The sequence below is a fragment of the Ailuropoda melanoleuca genome, chromosome 15 (genome assembly GCF_002007445.2).
Source record: "Ailuropoda melanoleuca isolate Jingjing chromosome 15, ASM200744v2, whole genome shotgun sequence".
Classification (NCBI taxonomy): domain Eukaryota; kingdom Metazoa; phylum Chordata; class Mammalia; order Carnivora; family Ursidae; genus Ailuropoda; species Ailuropoda melanoleuca.
In genome coordinates, this window is record NC_048232.1 from 77,170,983 (window position 1) to 77,192,926 (window position 21,944).

A 21,944-nucleotide genomic window follows, 5' to 3' on the forward strand; every position below is an offset into this window, starting at 1 on the left:
ATATATATATATATATATATATATATATATGTAATTTTTTTACAATAAAATGTACTTAAGTTACACCTAACAGAATCACTGAGTTCAGACTGGCTAGAGGTGTGCATGTATGGTGTAAATTCCCCGTACACATTTAGAAGGAAGTTACTTTTATAAGCTGAATGTGTTGTTTTTATAGCTCTTTTCATGAAAAACTTTCTGATCTGTTTCTCTCTCCTTTCAATGTCATTCTTTTGCTTCAGGACCAGAGTTGGAGGCAAATGCCTATGATACTAAGCAAAGAGAGGGGAAGGCAGTCTGCATTCACTCTTTGATGCAAAGGGATGCTCCCTACCTGTGCAGCATACTAAAACTGCCCATTGCAAGTGAGAGCTTTTATAAGTAGAAAGGGGCACAAAGAGGCAGGAAGAGACCTTGTTTGGGGAGGTGGCTGTGACTACTGACTTTATGACATAAAAGACTGAGCTCCTCTTGGCCCTGCCTGTCCTGGGATGTTCACTCAGACCCTGTAAAAAATTTGAAATGGCAGCCTGGATCCAAAGAGGCAGAAAAGGGATGGAACTCAGGCAGACAGAATTTCTTTTAGGCTTTATCACCAGCTGGCTGTGGTAGGGTAGGGACAGGAGCTGGGGTGGGATGATGGGGGTGGGGAGGTAGTAGTGAGTTGTAGGGAACTGTGCCCAATGCTTCTTTAGCTCTGCTCAGTGCAAAACTTAGTTGTTTGCAGAGTAGCTGGCTCTTAAGTAGGAAGGGTCTGCTGACTTGGATTCAATTAATACGAAAATGACAGGTTTAAAAAGGGTTGATAATTCTAGATCCATAGGAAATCATCAGGCAAGTATGCTAAGATGTATGTATGGACATGTATATGTGTTTTTGTATATGTATGTCTATGAACATTTATATATGTGTACATATACATAAACATACAAGGATGTTTATCATGGAGTTGTTTATAAAAATGTCTAACAAACTGTTGTATACCTACGCAAATGAAAACAACACAGCTATTTCAAAGGAATGAAGCAGAACTATATGGACTGACATATTAGGATTGAAAAAACCCAGTATCATCAACAAGTATGTTCTATATGATCCTATTATAGATTATGGAGAGAAACATAACAGGTTTATATAAGCATAGGAAAAGGTCACGTGATATTATGAGCACTGGGTGTTATACGCAACTGATAAATTATTGAACACTACATCTGAAACTAATGATGTACTAGGAGTTGGCTAATTGAATTTAAATAAAAAAGAAAAAAAGGAAAAGGTCTTGAAGGTAACAGATGAGTTTGAAGCATAGTTATAACTGGATAGTGGGAATTTAGGTAATTTAAACAATTTTTACTTATTTATTTGAGAGAGAGAGAACATGAGCTGGGGAAGGGGCAGAGGGAGAGGGAGAGGGAGAAGCCAACTCCCTGCTGAGCTCAGAGCCTGACGAGGGGCTCAATCCCAGGACCCTGGGATCACGACCTGAGCCGAAGGCAGACACTTAACTGACTGAGGCACCCAGGCACCCCTAATGGAAACAATTTTTTTAAAACATAGTTTTCTTTTCTTACCACTTTTTTTCTCCCAACTTACATTTCTTAAGTTGTATTACTTGTGTAAAAAAGAAGTAACACAAGAAAATAAAAAGCGTAGAAAAAGTCCCAGAAAACAAAGAGGTAGACTGTGGACCAGGAACTGCAATAAGAAAAGACACTTTGATCTCATTTTGTCAAGTTCCAGCTCTGAGGCTGGAGAGATTTCAGCGTCCCTACTGTAGAGGGTACACAGGGAATTGACGCTCTGAGAGGTTAACAATTTTTTAAAAATTTGATACTCCGTACATGTCATCCTGTTAATTATTCTCTTCTGTGAACTTCCTGGCAGTTTAGATGGTATTCCATTTTAGCTGGAATACAACCCATTATGCATCTTCAGATACCCCAGTCACTGACTAAGCACCAGGCTATTCACTCTTCAGCCCAAAGCCTGTCACCTGGAGGAAGTCTGTGAGTGAGTGAATGAGTGAGTGAATGAAGCCAGGCACTTGGCCAGGCGTTTTCATGTTTGCTCTCCCACCTGATCCCGGCAACAGCCTTGAGAGGTTGCTGCTGCTGTCCATCTCTTAACTTCATCGGAGGAAACCTAGAGGCAGAGATGGGATTTGAACCCACACCTCTGTCTTCCAAGCTGGTGCCCCAATCCCCAGCAGAAGGAAGAGGGCTGGAACCCTTGATGCTTTCAAGCCCTGCTGCTCTGAGCACTGGGATGCATTCTCTTGGGGCTTGGCTGATCGTGATCTTTGCAAGGGGCCACTCTGACATTAAATCCCTAAGTGAACAAATCTCCATTTCTTTTGCTTTATCCCTCCCAGCCTTGAAAAGTGAGGCCAGGAGAGATGAGCTTTTGCCAGGAATTCAGCGAGTGAGTTTGCGTGGAGTGTCAGCTTCTCCACATTGCCGGGTATTAGCTTACTGCCGACCGGCACCAGCAGCAAGAGTGGAGCCAGGCGTGGCTCCCAGTTTAAATATGTGAATCCATCTGGGCCTGGACAGCTGCATAGCTGAGGCAGGGCAGAATCTGCTGCCCTACCCTGTTTCCTTGAAATCCATACAGGAACACAGTTCCAAATAGCTGGTGCCAGGCTCTGCAAGCTCCTACTTGTAAAAATGGTTTTAAAAACATGTGAGGATACATACCTCTGCCTGTGCCTCTGGACTTTTCTAGGTGTCAGCATGAATCTCATGGGAACCTTATAGTAACCCTGGGTGGTGGGCAGGAAAGGGGTGGTTATGACTATTATGATTTCCCTTGCTTTCACTCCATTCAGCCAGTTTCCCAAATGTAGCCAGAACAACCATTTAAAAATGTCATTCAGATCTCAGCCATGCCCTTCTCAAAGGCTTCCAGTGGATTCTCAACTCCTTAAACAAGTTCTAGAAGGCTCTATGGGATCTGGCCTCTGTCTCCCCTTGTCTTCCTGTGGCCACACTGGCCTTCTAGCTGTCCCTTGAGTGCTCTATGCTCCAAATTTGTCCCCATCTCACAGCCTTTGAAACGACTGCCCCCCTCCCCGGAACACATTGTCCCCAGATTTTCATTCATCAGCTCCTCGTCATCATGAAGGTGTCAACTTGACTATCACCCTCCCAGAGAGGCTTTCCCTGGCTACCCTATCTTAAATGTCACCGCCCTCCACCACCATTCTCTATCCTTTTTCTCCTAGCACCTGACATCAGATTATTGTTTTGTCTGTCTTCTATATCATTATTTAAGCATTCAAGAGAGTAAAGACCTCATTTGCTTATTCAGTGCTTAGAACATATTTGAAACATATTAATTTTTTATCTGCATGAACGAATGCCCTTTGATAGACAAAGGAATTGAGTCTCAGACCACTGAAGTGTCTTGTCCCAGCTTACCCAGCTGGTGACTAGCAATACTGGACTCCAACTTAGCTCCTATGCTCCAGCCTAGAGTGGGTGAAACTCATGAAGGAAAGTTCTTACAGGGCCACTTAGGAGCAGACAGCAACATTCTTTTATGTTGATGTGAAGCAGCAAATCTTTCAGGGATACAGGCCTCTCGGAGATTCTGCCGTCTGTCGGCTGATGTGTTAGAGAACCTCAGAAGGAGGTCAGCAATCCAGCCACTTGCCAAATGGTGCCCACCCAGGAAGGAAGGACCAGAATTTAAAAAAAAGCTTTTATATGGCAGGCCCATAGATGAGCTTTCTTGACCACAGGCAGGGCCATATGGACTCACAGACTTTTAAGGACTTTTATTCAAGGTCTTTGCTTCCCAGTGACAGGGAAGCAACTTGCCCAAAAGGCTACCTCATGACTTAGTGGTCCAGGTGGCTAGAACCAATGGTTCCCAACTCAGCCAGAGTTCTTGTCTACCTACTGCAGACTCGCTGGGGCTGGCCCTGGGAGAGAGTACATCACCCTTCCATACACATTGCTTCCATGTGTTTGGCTCATCAGCACACTGGTTTGAGCCTTTCCAGATTCCACACTGGGGCCAGCAGAGGGGAGTGGTGTTGGGATGAAACAGTCCATTGGCCAAGCTGGGGGGAAATTCACACTCTTCCTATCTTATTAGGGGTCCCCATAACGGGGAAATGGAGGAAAAAACAAGGATCTCTGAGGCAAAACGCTCCTTACCTGCCCACTGCCCCAGAGGTAGCCTTGGGGGTGGGAGGAGACCATCAGCTTGCTCCCTATAGTAGACTTGAACTTGGCACAAGGGACTAGCTGAAACTGGCACTGTTTCCACCTGCCAGAGTATACTGCTGAAGAAGAGGGGGCAGGGATAAAAAAGGAACTGCTAAATTCAGCTCTGTACTTCTTAGCAGCCCCCACCGCCAATGCTGACTCCACTCCCAAGCCAGAGAGGCATGAGTTGTGTTGAACATTAAAACCGGTACCCTCTTTGATCTGAACCTTCCTTTCTTGATCACCCTTAGCAGTTCAAAGAATGCCCCCAGCTTACTGTTCCTGGTGGTGCTGAAAGAATACCCATAATTGTTACCAAACAGCGGATAGAGCAAGGAAACATGCCCTCTTTGCCCAGCTGGCTCCCAATTGGCACTTCATTACAAGCAGAGATGGAGGGGTAGGCGGGTGCCCTTGGCACTTCATTTGTACCCGCATGGAGGTTTGTTACTTGACCTGGGGATTGACGGGTGCTAGGTGCTCCCTCTAGCCAGCATGTCCACCATGGCAGGGCCGCCTATGTCCTGTTTCATGAAAACCAGCCCTGGTTTCCATCATACCCTAACTGCTCTGCATCTGGCCTTCATGCTACCATGGCCTGCCCATAGAATGCTGGCTTCTGGCTGTTAGCTCCTCTGGCCGGAACAGTGCTGGGCTCTGGCCACTGACCCAGGCCCGAGCAGGCCTGCCAGCTCCATGGCTCTCAATCCTCACTCTGCACATCAGGGCTGGCTTCCCACAGCTATGGCTTCTCCGCATGGAAGATTACAGAGGGTCACCCACACACTCTGACAGACCACTTTGGGCCCATCCAACTCCCCTTGTTCCTGGGTAGAAAGGGGACCAAGATGTGACCCTGAAAGCCTTAATTACTTATAAGCTTTTCTAGCAATGCCTCCTCTCCCTGTCTCTTGCACCGCTCTGGGGTGTTCATTCCACTTGGACTGATACCAGTTAATGTCCTTCGCTTCAGCCTGACCTGAAATTGCAATGTCCTGAACGAGAGTAAGTGGGGCAGCCGACATTTCACAAGGGGAAGGTTGGCAGCCAGGCTGTGAGCTTGCAATGCCCCATATGGGTCCCAGCTAGTATTTTGCATTTTCTTTTCTCTCTTCTTGGAACTGCTTTGTTCTTTCTCCTACTGCCCTCTAGCCTCTTCACCGCCTTGGGAAAAGGGAGCTATCGTGAAATCATCAGCAGCAGCACTGTTTATTGAGAGATTACTGTGTGCCCAGCACTGGGCTGAGTTCTGAAGGTTTGGGTGTCTCACTTCAACCTCACAACCTTCTGAGGCAGGCTTGATGGCATCTCCACTCTCAAGCCTAATAGGGTTAAATGATTTGCCTGAGCGTCTACAGCTTGTAATAGTTGGAGCTGGGATTCACTTCCAGCTTCTTTGGTGCCCACTCCTCATGCTCATGACCACTGCATCGTGCATCCCTCTTTCAAGAAAACATGGCTTGGCTATACCCTGGAACAGAAGACCCTTGGGCAGCTGCCTTTGACCCTTCTTATTGGGTCCTCTTGGCACAGGTCATGCACAAGCTGATGGGAACAGATATGCAAGTCGAAGGAATTCCCAGTGGAAAACACCAGAGGGATCTGCAAGGCCCCCCACAGCTGTGTGTTTGCCCTCCCAACGCCTGGAATCCCGCAGCCATTTCCTGTACCCTGGCGTGGAAAGCCAGTTACAAAGACCAAGAGTGTATCTGCCTTGCACTTCTCGGTGGCCTCTGCTTCTCCCAGTGGATTCTGCAAGGTGTTTCCTGTAGATCTTGCTGACAGTCTTTGCTGGCACGTAGCAAAATCCACCCAGAACATCACGATTTGCTGGCCTCAGCCTGGACTGAGTTTTGTTTTTGTTTCGCCTTGAAAAAAATCCTTTTTTTTTCCCAACCAGGGGCATGGGGACAGGAGGGAGGAGGAGGGAGATGAAGGTAAAAATATTGACAGAGTGAAGAATATTGAACATTATTTCTGTTTCAAAGATAGAAACCTCTGGGGCTGGGACGCAGCTTGGTGAGTTCAGGTCGGACTGCGGTTGAAGTTTGGATCAAGGTGGCAGCTTGGCCTTTATGACTCAAAGTACACCCTTCAGGGGACAGGGGGAGCCAAGCCTGGGTATAAAGGAGAGCTCCCTCCTGTTTTAAAAACAGCTTTTTCTGTGGAGTTCAAGGAGAATTTGAAATAAGCCATCCAGGGATGATGGGGGAAGATGGTGTCCTGTCCCACTCTACAGGAAACTGGAGGTGAATTGTTCTAGGTTACCCAGAGCATTGGATGGGCTGGAGAATCAACATATCACTTCCATCACTGTCTTAGCTATTGTTAAACTAAACCATCAGGGCAAGGGTGGCTGAATTTTATCTTCAAGCATATAGCATAACCCCACTTGGTATGTGTGAGGTTATTAGAGCATAGTCTCCATGGAGACGCCATCCTGGAAGCATTTTTATTACCTCAGGTAATTGAAGGGATTAAAGAGAAAAGCCCTCTCCTCCGCAGTCTTTAGAATCTGTCTGTCGGCAGATATGGGGACACTCAAAGCAAGAGACCCTATCTGACATTAATGTCAGGATCCAACTAACCCTACCTGGCATTAATGTTTTGTGCTCCCCTAATGTACTTTAACCACTGAGACTATGCCAGGTTTGTTTAAATTCGGGGAAATAAACTCTCTGCCGGACTGTCAGCTTAGATAATAGGATGATTGCTGCAGAAACAATAGCAACAAGAACAGACAGTGGCTGATAAAACAGGTTGGTGAGGGCCACTCAAACTGTGTAGTTGGTGGACCAGGTAGGGTGACTTAGGAGACAGTTTCGTACTTGGACACTGTCGCCAGTTTTGGCCACAGCAAATGGTCCAGACAGATATCAGGCGAAGGAAGACTTTTAAGACAGGGGCAGAATAGGTGCCTGAAGCATCTTAATTACTTATTTAGGTTTGATTAACTTTTCAGAGATGTGATTCTGGACCCAGAACACAGGGAGGACATGGCATCTGGGATCATTACTGATGAAAAGAAAGTAGAACTCAGGGGACAAGTGTGAATTAGAAGGGGATGGTAAAATAACCCAAGACCTCTAGGTTGTAAGGAATCCTCGAATATGTCCATTCCAACTTCTCCCTTCTGCAGAATAAAAAACTAGGGCTCTAAGAGGGAAGTGATTTGTCAGATTCATAGCAAATGGATAGAAGAACCAGAAAGACAACCTCGCTCCCAACTCCTGGCCCAGAATTCTTCCTACTACTCAATACTTTCTATATAATAAGACCCTATTTCCTAAAAAAAAAAAAAAAAAAAAAAAAAAAAAAAAAAAAAGGAAAAAGAAAAAGATTCCTTTTCCTTCCAAGCCCAAATAAGTACAGTTATTTAGTGGAGTAGGTAATTTATTAAATCATGTTGATTTGGGGGACAGTATCTGTTTTGAAAATACTAGTTTTTCATGGATGGTGGTGGAGTCTTAGCCTGCATTGCCAGCAGTGAAAGGATTCAGAGTGAGGAAGGTGCCTCTCTTTGAACTTTGTACATTGGGTAGCAACTCCTGGGAAATGTGCATTTACCCCTGCACCAACAAATTAGAGAGATAAAGGCCCCAAGTGAGACAGAGATGGAGACTTGGAACCACATCACAGGTGGGGAAGACCCATTGAGATCGTTGAAAATATTTATTCTGCAGATGATTTAGGGAATATGACCGTGCTGCTCAAATACCTTCTTTTGTGTAAGTCTAAAATGTCACCCAGTTGGGGGAAGGCCACAGAGAGACAGTATAAGGAATCTTGGTATAGTCAAAATATGGCTCAACATGGCATAAACTGACCTAGCTCATAGATGTTTGCATAGTTGCCGAATTAATCCTGGGATGAGACTGTAGAGAAATTCAGAGGAGGTTACACTGAGTGACTGTGAACTCAACCTACAGTCTCTGGCCTGTGAAATGTGCCTGCCCCCTGCACTGTGGGCAAACGTGTGCTCTGGAAGGGAGGTATGACCCCATGGCGAAAAGCAGCAGCTCCAGAGGCAGGCTCCCGGGACTGGGATGCTGGGCCCACCTCTTCCTAGTTACATGATCTTGGAAAGTCATTTATTCTCTACCAGCCTCAGTTTCTATGAAATGGGGCTAAGGACAGCACTTACTTTATAAGGCCTTAATGAGACTCAAATGGAATAATCCATGTAAAGCATTTAGCACTGAATATGCACAGTAAGTAAGACCCCTACGATAATTAATGACAGTCTTATAATTAGCATTATAATGAATGACAACAGTATTTTTATCACTAGGCAAAAGTGGCACTGTCCCAGTGAACATTCTGCTTTTTGTGGCAGTGTCTGGCCAAACTTGTGTTCATCTCTGATATTCTCATTTCTCATTCTCTGAGAGCACTGAAGATCACAGATACCGTGCCCCTGTTGGCTCTGTGGTAGCCCAGCCAGGAACATCTGTGAGCACTGGTTGGGGGTGTGCTTCAGACACTATCTTAGCCCATCTTTTAGTGTGAGTGTTCCATGGACAGAGTAGGAAGGAAGCCCTGCCAGCCCTCAGATGTGTGGCAGAGGTGGTCAGGGGAGATCATTCGTGTTAGGGATGTTCTGCAGATGCTCTGTGGCATGGGAACTGGCCTTGAGGGCCGCCCAGAATCCAGCAACAGGGCTAGCTGTGGTCACACACATTCAGTGTTTATCAGACCAGCTCTCTTCAGAGGAGGAGAGATGTGGAGTGCAGCTGGACCCCTACTTTGTTGGGAGAGGAGCACTCTGGGGGGAACCACAGAACCAGGTCTGGTCTGGTACAGGGTGCCATCCCAGCAGCTGCAGAGGGATCCCCATGAGATCTGGAAACCACCTTTGAGGTTATCTATGTTCCTAACATTCAGCGTTCCCATTGGGTTCATGTGCAACTCTGTTGGGAGGAAATGAGCCTGCACATTGGGGATTAACTGGGGGGGTGGGGGAAGAGGGAGCTTGGGTTTATTTTGAAAAACTTGTGCCAGCTGGTTTCCATCTTCATTATTTTTCATCCTCACAAATGTAACAGTCACCTTTCTTCAGGATGAGGAAAATTAGGCTTGAAGAGTTTATGCATCTTGCCCAGCTGGAACGAGTCAGTGGGCTGGGTTCAGAAGGCCATTCTCCAAGACACCCACAAGCCTGAGCATGGCCAGTGAAAGGTTATCAGAACTGCACCAGGTGGGGTCTTGGGGGGCAGAGGATTCCGGGTACAGAGAAACAGCATCATTGTCTACAGACCCAGATTGTGGGACAGTCCTGAAAAGTCCCCCATTCAAGCTCCTATCACCCAGGGAACTTGGCATTTGTTTAGGGTCCTCCCACTGTCTAGAATATCCCCCTTCTTTTCTTTCTATGTTCAAAACTCAACAGATTTCTTCTTGGTCAGCTCATGGCAGTGGAATTGGCCTCAGACAGTTGCAGCCAGATAACGGTGGGTGAAACAGTCGTATAGTAGAGGAAGACAGAGTGGGAGGCTTTCAGGAAGCAATCAATAGATGCCAGGATGGAAAAGGCATCTTCCTTCACCCAGTACCTATTTACTGAGCAGCTACTATGTTCCAGGCACTGTGTGAGATATTGGAGATATAGTGATGAGCAAAACAAGTCATGATCTCAATTTAGTGTGTAATGCTGGGAAATGAGATATTCAAATGAATTCCCAAACAAATTTACTACCTGAGGAATATGCGAATATTGAGCAGGAATCTTGTTTTAGTCTGATGTTGAGGGAGGAGTCAGGGAAAGCTTCCTCTGAGGAAGTGTCCTTTGAGTTGAAATATGAAGGATGAATAGGAGTTGCTAGATAAAGGGGAGCAGAAGAAGGTCTTATGCAGAGGGAATGGCATGTACAAAGGTCCTGAGGCCCTTGCACCTGGGCACAGTCAGACCAAGGTTGCCAATCAGGTGTCCACTAAAGTTCACTTGTCTCCTCCTTGCCACTCTCCTTGGTCCTAAGGCCTGTGTTCCCCTCCCCCAAACCATGGGGCTTTAGGCTTATTACTGGACTTCTCTGTTTTAGGGAGTTAACCCCACCCCAAGGTTCTCACCATCTATGGCTAATGTGAGTCCTCTGATAATTAAGCCTTGAGAATTTTCCTTTCTTTGCATGCCTGATGCATTTGACTTGGCTGATTGTTTCAGATTTGTGAAATGTCAAGCAGCAGAAAGATGAGTTTTGCTGGCAGGCATATGTGGATTTAATTTCTGGCTGTGTGACCTCCGACACATTTCTTATCTATTCTGTATCTTGTTTTCTTGATCTCCCCAATGGAATAATGCTCTTGCAAGTTAGTTTTAAGGATTAGCTATAATATTGGTAAGGAGTGTCTGTTTTGTTCACTGTGTATTTCTGCCACCTGACACAGTGCCTGGCACATAGTAGCCACTCAGGAAATACTTACTGAATGCACAAAAGGCTCAGGCACTATGCACTGCATTCAGAAGGTATTCGATGGGTGGGCAGTCTTTTAATTTTTTACCATTGACACCATTTCCTATCATACTGTCAGGCTAGGGCAGGCTGTGAGCAAAGATAGCAGGGACAGGCTTTATCATTCTGCTGTTACCCACTTTGACCAAAGAGGGCAGCCTTAAGCATTCTTTACTTATTTATTTTCTTTAAAACAAAGGTTGGCTTCCTTAAAAGGCACTTGTATCTAATCTCCATCCATTCCCCCACACTCTCAACATTCGTTACCTTTGATAACTGTCTTGGGGCTTGAAGATCTATAGTCTGGCCTTGTTTTTCTTCATACCTGTTTCTGCCGTGTGCCCACTACCTGGATCTTGAGCTGGTTAGAAGGTTCTGAGTAAGCTGGGCAGGGGAGCACCTGCTTTCAATGGGACCCCCTGTGCTATGTCCACCTGGTGTCCAGTCTTCCTGGCTGAAGTTAGGGAAGTTAAAGAGAGAAAGGGGGAAGACTTGACTGTTTTAAAAGCTACCCAAAGGGTAAGTTATAAATGTACCACATTCTTTTTGGCATCTGTGCTACATAATCCCCCGAGACAGAGCGGGGAGCAGACATTGCTTCTTACTCAAACCACAACAAAGTCTCCCATCCATCCTCGCTGCATTTTGAGAACAGATTCACTGTCTGTCTGCAAAGACACATCTGCAGGTCGGCTGTACAAACGAGGGAGGTCCCTTTGCCTCACAGTTCCTTGGCTTTCCTACTCGTGGACCTATCCTGGAGTCCCTCCGCTCTCCTAGCAAACAAAATCCCAATTAGCAGAAAAATAAAATACTATAGACAGCTCCTGAGATGCTGCCAGGCTTTCTGGTCTCACAAAAATGACCTGACCTGAAAGCTCTAAGTTCTGAGAACCATTCGTCGGCACGGTATTTTTCTGGGCACTGCTTCAAAGGGGCCATGGTTGAAGACCAGGCTCCTTTTCTGGTGGCCTCTTGTGTGGGATAGTTTCCCATGGGCCCCTGGGGAGGGCTTGAGCACTCGGCAGGGGGGTGTTCTGAGCACCCCTGACCTGTGTGTCTGCACGACAGTGAGCAGGTCAGTCCTCTGAACCAAGTGGGTTAGAACTTTCTAGAGGTCAGCATGCCTCCTAGGTTCTGGCACAGACTGAGCTGAGCCAGCCGAGGTAAGACCACTGGGAGAAGTTAAGGGGCTTGCAGACAAGGCCTGAACTTGTTTCTAGGGGTTTCTTGAAGCTTTGGGATCCTCTGATCAGCTGACCTTTCAGGCACCCATTGGGCACATATCCTAAGAGCTGCTGGCAGGGACGAAGTGATGTCTCTATCACTGCCCACCTGAGAAATGACATGTGTTGGAGCAAGACCCAACCTATACAAAGCTGGGTATTCCTGCCTATCTCTTGGCTTCCACCGTCCCCTGCCCCTTGTCACACACACTGCTTTCTGTCACTGGGCTAGGCTCTCCAGCCCCCAGGCCTTCACCTCTGCTCCCTCCTCCACCTGAAAGCCTTTTCATTCTCTTTCCCTTGGTGACACCTGCTGATTTCTCAGATCTTGGCTCAGGCAGTATGTTTCCCCCACAACATGCATCCATAGCACTACCAGAGTCTTACCTAGGGAGTGAGGATCACCTTAGAAGGGAGATGGTGTTTCAGTGATCTGGGATTCTAAATGGCTAGTAAGGCAACTACCCCGAAGTGTTCACCAAGCATGATTAGAATGGCTGAGGCTTTTGCTCTACAAAGGGTGACCAGGAGGGGAATGTCAATACCCCAAAGCACAGAAATTGCCTAGCTTGGCTGGGTGTGTCTGATATGTGCTCCTGTGGCTCCCTGGGCTATAACATACACTTATCTTCTTGTCTCAAGACAGAAATCAGCTTCTTGAAAGTAGGACCTTGTCTACCTGCTGACTGCTGAATCCCCAAGGCAGAGCAGAGGATCCAAGGCATGTAGTCAAACACTTCTGAAATAGTGAACGAATGAATTAATTTCAAGTACTCATGTTAGAAGGAAGAGAAGGATGAGGAGGAAAGGGAAGGGAGGAGGAAGGAAGAGAAGGAGGAGGAGAGGGGGAAGGAGAAGGAGAAAACAGGAGGAGGAGGAGAGGGAGGAGGGAGGAGAATGAGGAGGTGGCACCACTGACCTCTTTTCTGATGTTAAGCCTTGGGTTTCTCATCTGTCGGTGGAGTTTGGGTGCTGTCCCCCCACAGGGATTTGTTAACTGAGGCCTCTTGTAATAGGACCCCGTGACTCACCTGTTTTTAGATATGAATCTTCAGCATTTGGAGATAAGGGTCCCATTTTAGCTTCTCAGATCACACTTGTACCTGCCTCCCTATCTTCCTTTCTGGGTGACCTTTAGGAACTCAGACTCTTGACCCACACTCCAAGAGCCTGAACCCAAAGCCATCTCTGTCTCCTTTTTTGTATTACCTTTGATTCCCTCCTGTAGCCTCATTCTTTATTCAACAAATATTTGGGGAAGCCTTGCCATATTCTAGGCACCTTGTCAGGTGCCGGAGTCACAGATGCCAGCCTATTATCTAGTAATTCAGGCTAATGAGTGCCAAGCAACTGACCATTAAGGTAAAACATGTTTGGGAAGAAAGGAAGCCAAGAAGACAGGAGGGATTTAGTGTGGCCTGGGGTGGGCAGAAGGCTTCCTGGAGGAGGTGACGTTTCAGCTAGGTGGGTCTTGCAGGGAAACAGACATGTAAGCGGATGACTGGGGAGAAGTCATTCTCACTGAGACAACGCGCATCACAGGACAGGTCAGTGTAGTGGGGTGGGGATGGGGGAAGCGATAGGGGGTGCTGGAGGCTTTGCAATGGCAGGACTTGAGATGAGGCCCAAACCCCAGAAAGCCCTGTATACATCGCTGTGTTATTCAAAATAATCTTGTTATGTTGCAAAACCAATGGGCGCTTGGGAGGTGTTGCTCCCATCTGTTCCTGGGAGAATGGGGAGTCTATGGGGAAGGATCTTCCTTCCTACTTTCTCTGCTTTGGGGTGCTGACATTCCCCCTCTGGCCACCCTTTGCAGGATGAAAGCCTCAGCAATTCTAATGCTTGGTGAACACTCTGGGGCAGTCACCTTAGCAGCCTTTTAGAAACTCAGATCATGGGAAAACCGCCTCCCTTCTCAGATGGTCCTCACCCCCCAAGTAAGTCAGCCCTGAATCCAAGAACCAGCCAGTCCTAGGACTTTTACCCTATCCTGAGCCAAATGATCCATACCTTTCTCCCGAATTGGCTATGGCTACAGGAAGAAATTGAGGGCAGGTGACTTAAGTAGTTACACTGCAAATGAGATATATTAATGCCAAGTCCAGACATAAGCCTAGGTGGCGACTCTTAAATCTTGTCTTTTAATAGTTTAAAATTGAGATCGCCACTTAAAACATGAAAGCTGGAGTAAGATGCAGATTTTGCTTGTGTTCCTTTTGGATAATCCCAAAGTTCCAGGCAGCTTGACCTTTCTGGGCCTGTGTTCCCTTTGCTTGCCTCTCTGGGCCCCTTCATTTCATATACAACCGACGTCAGCTGAGGCCCCAGCATGTTTCCCGGACTGCTCAAGCAGAAACCCACACTGCTTCCAAGGTGAGGAGAGCGAGGAGCTGGCACGTGCCCCTCCCCCTCCTTTGCCAGGAGGCCCAGGACAGGGCATCCCCGGGACAGCCTTGCCTGGAGGACCCTAGAATACAAGGCAGGCTCTGAGAAAAGAGGCTCTGTGCAGAGAGGTTTTAATATCCTCCCGCTTTTAATAGCTTTCCCTGAGATGGAAACTTGGGTTGAAATGATTTGCAGCTCTCCAGATTTTTCTGAGTGTGTGTGTGTATTTGGGTTTATTTTTAGCCACAGGGGTTCTATTCCGTGCCAAAAAAACCTGCTTAAATAAAACCAAGATTAATATTTTTACTTAACGGAAAGAGTTAGTCAGGACAGGCTTTGAACTGGAGACTCCCTATCTTGATTGGGAGTGCATCTTAACTGTCTGGTTGTGGCTTTGACATCAACAGAACAGGCCTTTGAAACTGACAGAGGGAAGTGCCCTCAGGGGACCAGGGTGGGATGCCAGAAGAGCCTATTGTGAGACTTCTCCAAGGGGCAATCTTCCTCACATGGTGCTGCCCCTCCCTGCAGCCCTCCTGTTCTCCAGGGCCATCTTCCTGGAAAGGCGGTAAGTCCGTCCTGGCTCTGCTCAGAGCCTGGCTGGGATTCCGCCTCTCTTCCAACTCCTTCCTTAGACCCCCGCCCACCAGATCTGGTCCAGGCTTCTGCTTCCTCTGGATTTAGATAAAGCAAACTGAGTCTTTGCTTCGGGATGGGCTAAGGTCTAGATCTGCGGTCGCCTCTAGGGAGCTCCAGATGCCCTTCCCCTTGGATAGACTTTACCCCTCTTTGCGCCATGCCAGCTCTTTGTTCTTGCTCGTACTGTTGTGTTTGCTCTACTTGAATATCATTTACCTGTTTCCTTGCGGTCTTTTTAAAATTGGCCCCTGAATTCCTCAGGGCCTCATTTATCTCCTTGTCCCTGTGAGCTTAGCACAGTACTCTATAAATGATTGTTGAACAGATGTTTATCGGCCCTATGAACTGAGAACTACTATTAACCCCTTCTGATGGAATAAGGCTCAGAAAGACTTGGTCATAGGCCAAAGCTTAACCAGAGGAGTTATCTTTTTTTTTTTTTTAATCACCCTTCATGTATGTGGCCCTTTTAGCTTCATGTACTCAGCAGATACATAGTAGGAACTTGTTAACCTGCCAGGTTCTCCTCTTGTTGCTCAGGCTACAGTAGTTAGTGGCTCACATTTGAGGGAACAGCACATGGACACGGACTACGTCAGCTGGTGGCCAGTGCTGTGGACCACAGTGAGGCTGGCCAGGGTGACAGGGAATGCATGAGGGAAGATTATGGGGGATCGTGGAGGCCCCCTGACCAGGTGATACTCACTCGAAGTAGGTGAGGGAGGGAGCCATGTGGCTACGGAAGGAAGAGTGTTCCAGCAGAGGGAACTGCAAGGGCAGAGGCCCTGAGGTGGTGTTTGGGGCGGTGAACAAGGAGTAGGGGGCTGGGGGCCAGAGTGGAGCAGGTTGCCGAAGATGACGAAGGTAAAGGGATCATGGGTGAGTGAGGGGAGTTTTCAGGAGCTTAGTTTTGGATGGGTTGAGTTGGAGATGTCTTTTTAGACCTCCGAGTATAAATGTACACTAAATGTAGACTCATGTTGTAGGGTTCAGGGTTGGAGATTGCAAAAATGCGAACTGCCAGTAGTACAGGTTGTACAAAGCCACGAGCTGGGTGGAAATGAGAAGGGGACAAGGAACCCACCACTGCCCGGATTGAGCACCCTGGAGGTCACTGGTGACCTTGGAGAGAACTGCTTTGGTGAAGTAAAAGAGGGAGCTTAGGTCATGGCAAGAACCTTTCAAGGTTGGTAATCATCATCCTGACCTAGAAGCCAGGATGGAAAGTGACTTGCCCAGTGTTACACAGTGACAGGGCTGTGACTGCATCCAGGCCCACATGTTCTGTGCCTGCTCATTCCAGTGTCTCACAGCCACTTCTCCAGGGGTTTTCCTGATCTGAACTTTCAGCCTCCAAGTCTTTGTAGAGAGGGGCTTTTGGAGTTTAGGATGTGGTGACATAGGGGCTGGAAACCAGAAGGATCTGGATAGGGCAGGCCTTCAGGTGTCTGCCTTCCACCCTTCATTCCTAAGGCCCTTTCCTCAAACCTGGACATCATCAAAGTGTCCCCAAAGAAGCAGCAGATAATTGTGAAGAGATCTGGCAAGGGTCACTGGAGGTGGATACCAAAGATCCTCGGGGGATGAGGAAACGCTGGAGCAGGTCTCTTGCTGTCTTCCTCTGATTAGCACATTTCAGAACCTTCAAGTCATCACTGTCAGCAACATAACAGTATATCATCTGTTTAGCTTCAGGGTTACAAAGTGCCTTTTTACATATACGTTGTCTCATCTAATTAATCAGCCTAATTAACCTCAGACCCATAGTGTTGTGAGAAACCTCAGGGAACATCAGGTTTTGTGGTTTCTAAGTTATTTTATTTTCTTCCTTAAAAGCCTTGCTGGAAAGCACAGTATGCTGAACAGATGATAGTCTGTTCTGCTGTTGGTGATTACTCGTAGATTCTTATTACCAATCAGAGGGCACGTGTATGTGAGTAACTGGGACAGAGTGGTAGGGCGGTCAAAGGGATGGGGGTCATTGGGGGCTTATCAGGGGGGCCTTCCTCCTAGGGACCAATCCACCTCTCTGATCCTTAGCAGAACAGACAGTGGGGGTGGGAAGGTGCAGAAAATTATGAAATGTTCTGCCATCAGTACAAATCCCATGAAAAGGCTTCAGGAAGTTTGCTTTCTTGGGGAACCCACCAAGTTTTGTTCCGCTGGGATGCAAAACCACACTGAGCGTACCTGATCTTCTTTGTAGTTGGAAAATAGGGACAATAATAGCCATCTCATAGAGTTATTATGAGAATAGAGCAAGATAGCATTCATGCACTGCTTGGCATGTGGGAAGGGCTTAATAAATAGAAGTTGTTGCTATCAGTGTGTTCTAGTCCCTCCCTCTCCTCTAGACTTACTGATGTGACGTAATGAAAGGTAGGGAGCCGATGGTTAATGAATGGGTGGGAGTAAGGGAGCCTGGCTTTGCCCTTTTTGGATAGACTAAAATGCAGGATCTCCATGGGGTACAAGACCAGGGAATTGCCTAATAGGCAGAGCCAGATGGGCTTGGGCCTGCCTTGCTCTGGGCCCCTTGCTTACTGTCTTTGTCATGAGCTCTTGGCCTCAGAAAGGCCCGTGTGGATGGCAACCAGGAAATAAACATCAAGTGACTATCGGATACTTCCTGACCCCTCTTTTCCTCCAAGTCCAAGTCCAGGAAGACAAGTGAGCCCACAGTCCAGGCCTTTCTGCTCATCTAGATCCTGCCTGCTACGGTCCCATCAGAAGAACATTCCCCTCCCTTGGGTGGACACTAACAGTGACTTCTGCTTTTGGAGAAACTCATCCTACCTGCTGGTCAGGTGTGCCTTACCTAACCTCACTGTCCTCCTAAAAACCATACCTTAAGTCAGCAAAATCATTCTAAAGGGCCTTCAGAGAGGCAGGAATGGGACAGTGGTGTGTGTGTGTGTGTGTGTGTGTGTGTGTGTGTGTGTGGAGGGGGGCATGAGTGTGGTACTGAAAGTATCTCATTCACTAGACAGCTGAATCAACTTCTCTACCATGGGGAGGATCTGCAGTGCTCTCAACAGGATCCTAAGATCTAAGATGGGTAGAATCCATGGTCTTAAGTTGGTACACATTAATTCATTTAAGGGGTCCTTAATCCAAAACTCAGCCAAACTTTGCCCTCCAACCTGCTAGCAGGAAAGTCCAACCATCAGAACAAGGTAGAAAGGTCTAGATTTGATTGAAGGTGGTTGTATGGGAGGTGGCAGGAGAAGGTGAGAGCCAGGGTCTTTGTCATGGGCACCTTGTCCCCCTCTCAACATGCTGATGAATAGCAGATGTACAACTTCTGGACACAGCAGTAAGCTACACGGGAAGCTGAATTTTGTTTGCCCCTGTAATTGTTTTTGTTCAAAACTTGTGCTGCTTGTGATCTACATTACTATGGATGGAGGTGGGGGCAGGCAGCACACAATTATATTTCTGGAAGGGATGTGCCTTGTTTCTCTTGTTTTTTGCAAGCTCTTACTAGCCCACCCCACAAAAATTATTTAAAGAGAGAAAATTATATAGAGATGTACCTTTACACCTGGATCCTCAGGTGTATGATATATTTAAGAGGGCCCTACATATATTTACAGGTCTGTGTGCCAATTACACAAGCACACATAGCCTGGTCAGTTTCTTCTTACAGACTTTTAAGTTAAAGTACTGTTTACTCTGTTTTCCTTTGACCTCCATACCCCTGGAAGCCCAGGTTCCTTTCTCAGGAGCATAAGAGGCTCCAAGACTGACATTCAGGCTGTTCGTCATTGCCCCTTTCTCTGACTGGTGCTTTCAGATCTTGGAGATTAGCCCTCTGGCCATGAACTTTTAAACTTCGTCTTCCCATTAGACTGTGCTCTGTGGAGGTAGGAAATGGGACTTCTATTTCTCGTCACCACCCCCACCAGCACACCAACCCAGCTCACACCCATATTGGTTTAGCTGCTGGGGGACACTGGGTAGACAGTGTGGGGCCACGTTCCAGCATGAAGGAGAATAAAGAAAACCTTTGTCTCGCCCAGCCCATTTGTAAAGCTGGCTTCTAGCCACTACACCAAGGTGGCGGGAACAGCCCACATGCTGCCAGCTCTAAGTTTGGAAACTGTCTCCTGTTGTTGTTGGAGAACTGTGACCTTCCATACCTCCCCTGTCCACCGTGGCCCCCAGGCCAGCAAACACTCAGGAGCACCCTTATTGCCAAACAAGAAAGTAAAAAATAGCGCACATTTGCATTGCAGAGGAGAAACCAAAGCAAATAAAGACATATTAATTCACAGACCTAATGGGCAGATTTGAGGTTGGCTGGTGTTTTTACTCTGGAAGGACTTTGTGAATCTCTTTGAAAGAGCAGAATATTGCCTAATTTTAGTTCAGTTTAGTGCAGTTTTGTTTTTATAAAGAAAACACTGGTGTAGCCTCCATGCTGGGCCTTCTCTGCCAGCCTTTCTGGACCATAACCATGTGATCGAGTTTGGTCCTGGTGGGCTGCTCTTGGGTCACTTGTGGGTGATGAGCTAGGACAGGTCCCTGTGATGAGGTGGGTGCTCCAGACTTAAAAACACCTCGTATGTTTGTTCTGACCAGTTTATGTGTGCTCCCCCACCTCTCCCTGAAATTCTGCATGGCCAGATATTTTGAGGAGCTGGCCTTTCTTCCTATCTTAGAGAGAACCCCCAGGCCTTAGCTTATGGTGTATGTTAGAAGATAAAGATGCTCAGATAGACAAATAACAATAGAGGTCATGGGTAGGGGTGGTGCTCTAACAGCAGTGACAGCAAACACACCTTTATCAGTGCCTGTCCGTAACCCTCACAGCCTGATGGTTATGAGGAATTGCAATAGATTAGGAAATTAAGACACGGAAGGGTTTAATGACCTCCCTAAGGTCAGGCAGCACCACTGCTGGGATTTGAACCCAGGCAGTCAGGCTCCAGAGCCCTGGCTCTTCCATGCTCTGCCATGTTGCTGCTCCACTGGAATAAGGACATCGCTTGTAAGCCACGAGATGGGCCTTGGGCCAAGACGATCAGAAAGATTTAGGAGAAAGGAGGTCGGGGACACAGGGGTTTGCCTGAGGCCACGTGGTAATGGTGGAACTGAAACTCAAATGTGGCTTTCTGACTACAGAAACTTACTCCCTTTTCAGTGAACTATTCTCAGATGAAAAGGTTCCAAGCTCAGGCCATTTCAGGGTAGGGAAGGAATTGGCTCACTGTGTATGCAGAAGCTTCCAGAAGTACCTAGCTTTATGGGACAGGTTTACTTATGACATATTATGTCTAAATGAAGTCAAGCCATTTTTGAGCCAGGAAAGGGTAGAAGTTGTTATTTAAAGAAATCCCTTTTGCGATTTCTTCCCCCCCTAAGGCAAAGACTCACTTGCTAGTTTACCTTCTGTGTTAATGAAGCAGCAGAGGATGGAGCCAAATCAAATCCAGGAAGAATCAATAGTAAAGTCCTGGCAGATATGCTCCCTGCCCAACAGTTAAGATGTTACAACCTGACTGTGGGAGTTACTAGTAGAGGAAATAGTTCCTGGGCCTCTGGGAAGCTGGCTCCCTGCCGAGGATGCTGCTACAAAGTTAGACACAGAGGTGGAGGCAGAATCTTGAGGGAGCTTGGCCTGAAATCTTGCCAACCTCTCGTTTTTGCAGCGGACTTGGAAACAGCCACTCACCTCCTCCCAATCTGAGCTGAGTCCGCTAAATTGCTAACTTTGCCAGTGGGTTCTGTGTTTTACCCTCCCTGGCAAGAAGGTCTGGAGGCGCTGTTGATTCATCTGGGTCTTGACTTCATCTCTGACTGGAAGAGTAGGATCCAAACTTGTTTGGGGAAAAACAGGACAGAATCCAGTTGGGATGGCAGATATTGGTTCCTAATAAAGGTTTTGTTTTGTTTTGTTTTAATTTAAGAGATGAGAGTCAATGGATTGAGAAACATGGTGAGACATCCAAAATGGGGAAGGATAATAGAGCTACCATGATGGACAGGGGTGTGTGTGTGTGTGTGTGTGTGTGTGTGTGTGTGTGTGTGTGAGTGTAGTGTATTCTGTTTAACAGACATTTATTGAGTACCTCCTCTTTTTAGGGGATAAGTACAACTGGAGGTAAGAAAGAGTGACAGGATCTTGGAGCTGGAAGAGTTCACTTTGTGACAAAGCATGGCTGCTATACATGCAAAATCCATTCCATTCTGGGCAAGGTCCTAGCATGAGAGCTTTCAGACCCCCTTGATGGAGACACTCTCTGTCCCTATGGCAGCCCCTCCTCTTTTCTTACCAGTTTTTGTTATTAGATGACTTTTTTTGGTTGAGCCAATGAACACAACTTCTCTGCAATTTCTGAATTGTCTTTAAGATCTGTCCGTTACTCCTCCATGTGTGAGTTCTGTAAATATCTGGACAGCTGCTGGGTGCTTCTTCTTCACATAAAATACAAGAAGAATGCACAGCCTCTTATAATCTCAAAGTAAATCCCTCCTTTCTCTGTGTTCTCACTGCATGTAGTAAATTCATGTCTTCCAGCCTTCCTCATACTGGGTCTGTCTAATAGTTTTCCTGTTCATAGTCAATTGACATTTACTGAGCAACTCCTTTCTGCCAGATGATGTACTAAGAAATTTCATAAGATCTTACGTTTAATCTTCATTCCAATTCTTTGATGTAGGTAGAGTTACACCCTCTTTACAGAGGAGAAAATTGAGATTCAGAAGAGGAAGTGGCTTCACTTCTCTGTCAGTTTCCTTGTCTGTGTAATGCAGATGGTGATCCTACTCTTGTAAGAAGTCTTGAGGAGTAAATAAATGAGATGTACTACTGCACACAGTTGGCATGTGATAAATGGGAGCTACTTTTAATGGCAGCAATCCTTCCATGGTCAGCCCATGCCATTTTTGGTGATATGATGATGATGATGATATCAATAATATTTATGTAACATATACTATGTTGGAGACACGGTGCTGAGTTTCACATGCATTATCTTACCTAATCCTTTCAACTCAGGAGATTGGTACCATTATTATCCCGG

General features: G+C 46.7%; 2 protein-coding genes across 5 annotated transcripts in view; one reads left to right on the forward strand and one right to left on the reverse strand.

Moving 5' to 3' along the window:
- Nucleotides 1–21,944, reverse strand: part of SYN3 (synapsin III) — a 481,477-nt gene that overhangs the window by 294,400 nt on the left and 165,133 nt on the right. The gene's annotated exons all lie outside the window — the stretch shown is intronic.
- TIMP3 (TIMP metallopeptidase inhibitor 3) overlaps nt 1–21,944 on the forward strand; it is a 58,035-nt gene that overhangs the window by 21,518 nt on the left and 14,573 nt on the right. The gene's annotated exons all lie outside the window — the stretch shown is intronic.